The sequence below is a fragment of the Ursus maritimus genome, unplaced genomic scaffold (genome assembly GCF_017311325.1).
Source record: "Ursus maritimus isolate PB19 unplaced genomic scaffold, ASM1731132v1 scaffold_16, whole genome shotgun sequence".
Classification (NCBI taxonomy): domain Eukaryota; kingdom Metazoa; phylum Chordata; class Mammalia; order Carnivora; family Ursidae; genus Ursus; species Ursus maritimus.
In genome coordinates, this window is record NW_024424008.1 from 63,274,404 (window position 1) to 63,278,972 (window position 4,569).

Sequence of the window (4,569 nt, forward strand, 5' to 3'; positions counted from 1 at the left end):
TCTGGCTGTGAACCGCACACCAGCGCCTCCGTCTCCCCCTTCTCCCCGTAGGTGAGCTGGGCAGCTAGACCGGGCTGGAGCTGGGTATTTTCCTTCTGCCACAGACTTAGGTCTGATTAAACCCTGGCCAGCGAAGCTCTGGATGACTAGTTTCTCCTTAGGGCGACCTTATTATTAGGAAGAACAGAGTACTCTAGTGTATTTTAAAAGGGTTGCTTTCCCCCTCCTCCTGCAGAAAGCACTGTGGGGTTTCTCTGATAGTCACTGTGAGAGTTTCAGGAGGTAAAATTCACAAAGGGAAGGGGGGCCCCAGTAAGAGGCTGCTGGACTTCTTATTTCCCAGACTTTGCTCCACTGTGCCTCCAGCAATTTGTTAATGACAGTTCCTGTCTTCCTCTCTCAGCCCTGGATCCCATGGAGGGTTCTGCTCCAGCCAGCTGTGAGTCTCTGGAGGTCTGCCCTGTGACCTCACTTCTTTTATGAATCTAAGAATTGTTGATTTTTCCATTTTCTCAGTTTTTACTTGTTATGCTGAAGTGGTAACTTCCAAGATCCTTATGTGTTAGATCAGAAACTGGGAGTCTCAATACATTAAAAAAAAATGAGAACCATTTGGGTTTGGATTTGAGGGGATGATCAGAGATATACAGACAAATAAAATTAAAAACAATTTTTCTCAAGCTGAAAAAAAAAACACTTTTTTTTTTTTTTGGTCTAACTTACAACTGTTTAACTCAGAGAACTGACATCCTTATCTATTTCCACTGCCTACAGCAAAAGGCATGGGTCACCCTGGAGAGGGCCCACTGGAGGAAATGTGTTACAAAAATAAACTTTCCACCTTTTTATTTTCTCTGTGACTGACAGAAACTGAGTTGTCTTTGGAATGTAAAGCCTTTTCAAATGTATTTCAGGAATATCTTGGTATCATTCATCTGGGAAAAAAAACAAATTTTCTCTCTCCATAGTTCCCTCCAATTCCCAGGGGCCTTCTAGGGCAGAATCACAGACTAAAAATAGCGTAGACTAATTTGGGCTCACTTAGGCAAGCTATTTATCCTGTTGTACATAGTTTTTTTTTTCCTTTTCAAACATCTAGTCATTCCATTAATGCTATGAAAACATCTATGTGGTATGAGCAAGACTGCTGTACTTACCGAGTCACTTTCTCGAAAGTGATTCTCAGAATTCAGCTTTTGTTGAGCACATATTACTTGTCTCTCCAAGTATATTTCAATACACACTGTTACCACGTCATAACCATGAACCCTTATCATCTGCCTAATCACTAAACAAGTCCAATTAGGCAAACACATTCTTAGCATCTCAATATTTTGGTTCTAACTAAGGAAAATTAGGTAATTTTATACATTTTCCTTCCTTTAATTTCTGGATTTCACAGATCCCTCTGTACTGAGCCGTTGAGTCCAGCTGTTCCCTTGGTGTTTATTTCACACACATAGAAATTTTACTGGAGTGAAGACGCTTCTTTCATTTTCTTCCTTGGACACTGGGATGATCATTCATTAATTCTTCATCCATGCTTAGATTTCTTACTTGTTATATTTTCTGAATTGTTCCTTCAAACCTCTTTCAAATTCTCCAGGTGCTCCTGGGTGTCTCAGTCAGTTAAGCTCTACCTTGGGCTCAGGTCATGATCTCGGGGTCCTGGGATGGAGCCTCACATCAGGATTCCTGCTCAGCAGGGAGTCTGCTTCTTCCTCTGCCCTCCCCTGCTCGTGCTTTCTCTCTCTCTGTCTCTCTCAAATAAATAAAATCTTTTAAAAAAAAGAAAGAAAAAATTCTCCAAAAAGTATCTATTCTATTGCCTCATAGAGCTTTTTTTTTTTTTAAAGATTTTATTTATTTGACAGAGATAGAGACAGCCAGCGAGAGAGGGAACACAAGCAGGGGGAGTGGGAGAGGAAGAAGCAGGCTCATAGCGGAAGAGCCCGATGTGGGGCTCGATCCCAGAATGCCGGGATCACGCCCTGAGCCGAAGGCAGACACTTAACCGCTGTGCCACCCAGGCGCCCCTACTCATAGAGCTTTTTATGAAATCCAGTTCGTGAATCTCTCAATGCAAGTGGGATGGCTGGAAAGACTAGTGGCAGGTATGCTCTTGCCTTGGTTAAGTACTTTCTGGTTAAATACTCTGAATCCCATTGTAAGTGTTCTATCTTCTAGCAACTTCTTGGTGTGGTTTTGGAATATTGGTGAGGTCCAGTGGGGTGGAGTCCAGAGCCGACGACCAAGAAAGAATTCTTGAGATGTCTTTGGTGCAAAATGGTGGTTTATTAAAGCACGGGGACGGGACCCGTGGGCAGAGAGAGCTGCTGCCCTGGGTTGTAAGAGGTGGCTGATTATATATTATGGAGTTGGGGGAGGTAAGGAAGAAGGGAGGTTGAGAAAGTACTTTCTTATGTTAAAGAAGACTCACAGGATATCCCAGGCCTCCCTATTGTCAAGTTAAGGTGGTTTCCCCTCTATCAAGGCATTAACAGGAAGGTAGTTGGGAGCTTCCTGAAGAATGTCACACAGATCCCACCCAGGATTGGGGGTGGGGGGGTTGCAGGGTGTCCACTGATGCTTTGTCCTCAGCCTGCCTGCTGCTCCCTCATCAACCTGACTCCCATCTTACTTCATCACCCTCATCCCAACACATACCAGACTCTAGTGCATTATGTTTTCCTAAATTGATAAAGGTTAAAGTGGTTGAATCAGTAAGATTCAAGGTATACATTTAAGGTAGCAAATAACCCTTGAATAGTAATTATATGCCAGGCACTATTGTAGGCACTAAAGATTCAGTGGTAAGACAGGAAAAGTCCCTGCACTCATGGATCTCATAATCCAGTCAGGGAGACAGCCAAGGAAACAATTAGCCTTAGGTGCTTCCAAGAAACTGGGAAAACAGGTTAGAGAGTGATGCCTTGAATTTTTCCTTCATAGATACGCTACTTTTCTGTTCAGGGAAGACTTCTCTGGTGAGATAAGGAGAAGGCAGAGGTGTGAACGAAGGTGAGAAGTGGGCTGTCAGACATCTCCACGAAGGAGCTTTCCAGATGGAGGGAGCAGGAGGGATGGAGGCAGAAGCGCCCTCGGTCTGTTTGAGGAATAGAAGAGACGAAACAGGAAAGAACCCCATTTGCAAGTCTCCAAAGGAATTGCATCTGCTAATACCCTGGCCAAAGGAAGCCTCACAGACAACCTCGAATCAAAGGTGAGGAAATCAACTGCGGCTCTCTGGTGGGAGGAACTGTTGCAGGGCAGAGGGCTCGACAGAGAAGCAGGGAAAGACGGGACTCCCTTAGAAAGTCTCTACCCACAGCCCTCGTTACTCACTTAAAACAGAACCCCAAAACAGGAACAGATGACAAATGATCTTCTGAGTTTTCTCCCTTAAAGTATTAATGCAGCAAATAACTTGTTTGATTTTTAATTACTAAATGCTCCTTCTATTCCTAGGATGAAGTCAATGGGTTCACAATGCACGTGATTTTTAGCAATTTATGCGTTTGGCTTGTTCGTAGGCGTTTGGGCTTTTGGGTGGACTTCTGGAGATCCGTGAGCGCACAGGAACGAGTGGGACCGGCCTGCAGTCTTCGATCTTTCACCGCCGGTTTGCTCCGATAGTAAGACTATACTGCTCCTGGGGCACCTGATGCTGAGATCAAGCCCCACTTGGGCTCTGCACTCAGCTCAGAGTGGAGTCTGCCTGCCCCTCTCCCTCCCCCCTGCTCCTTCCCATGCTCCCTTGCGAGCACATGCTCTCTCTCTCTCAAATAAATAAAATCTTTTTTAAAAAAGACTATGTTGCTCCTAGAACAGTAATTGGAAAACACACCCTCTCTTACTGTTCTGTGGATAAGTTGGTTTAAGATTGGATTCATTGCTTCTCAAAATGTTTGGTACAATTCTCCAGGGAAGTCATTTGCACTGTTTTCTTTATAGGACAGTTTTACATTTTTTTTTTAATTTTTATTTATTTATTTGACAGAGACACAGCCAGCGAGAGAAGGAACACAGGCAGGGGAGTGGGAGAGGAAGAAGCAGGCTCTCAGCGGAGGAGCCTGATGCGGGGCTCGATCCCAGATCACCGGGATCACGCCCTGAGCTGAAGGCAGACGCTTAACGACTGAGCCACCCAGGCGCCCCATTTTATGGGACAGTTTTATTTTTATTTTTTTTAAAGATTTTATTTATTTATGTGATAGAGAGACAGCCAGCGAGAGAGGGAACACAGCAGGGGAGTGGGAGAGGAAGAAGCAGGCTCCCAGTGGAGGAGCCCGATGTGGGACTGGATCCCGGAACCGGGATCACGCCCTGAGCCGAAGGCAGCCGCTAAACGACTGCGCTACCCAGGCGCCCCTATGGGACAGTTTTAAATGTTGATTCAATCCTTTAATAATATAAGACTGGTAAGAGTTCCTGTTTCTTCTTGTGCTAGTTTTGATAAAATGCACTTTTCTAGGAGTTTTTCAGCTTTCACACATTTATAATATTTTCCCATGATTTCTTCATGTCTGTAGATTGCAACAGGGAAACCAAGGGGACCTCATGAGGGAA

The 4,569-nt window shown here is 44.5% G+C and overlaps 1 long non-coding RNA gene across 2 annotated transcripts; it reads left to right on the forward strand.

Annotated features, from left to right (window-relative positions):
* The first annotated feature begins 2,009 nt into the window (after nt 1-2,009).
* Nucleotides 2,010-3,765, forward strand: LOC103662470. 2 transcript variants are annotated; one of them, XR_005835106.1, is made up of 3 exons: nt 2,010-2,114; nt 2,953-3,223; nt 3,469-3,765. It is a non-coding gene; the product is annotated as an uncharacterized LOC103662470 (long non-coding RNA). The 2 variants fall into 2 exon arrangements; XR_568464.2 differs by having other exon boundaries at nt 3,534-3,765.
* The last annotated feature ends 804 nt before the right edge of the window (nt 3,766-4,569 follow it).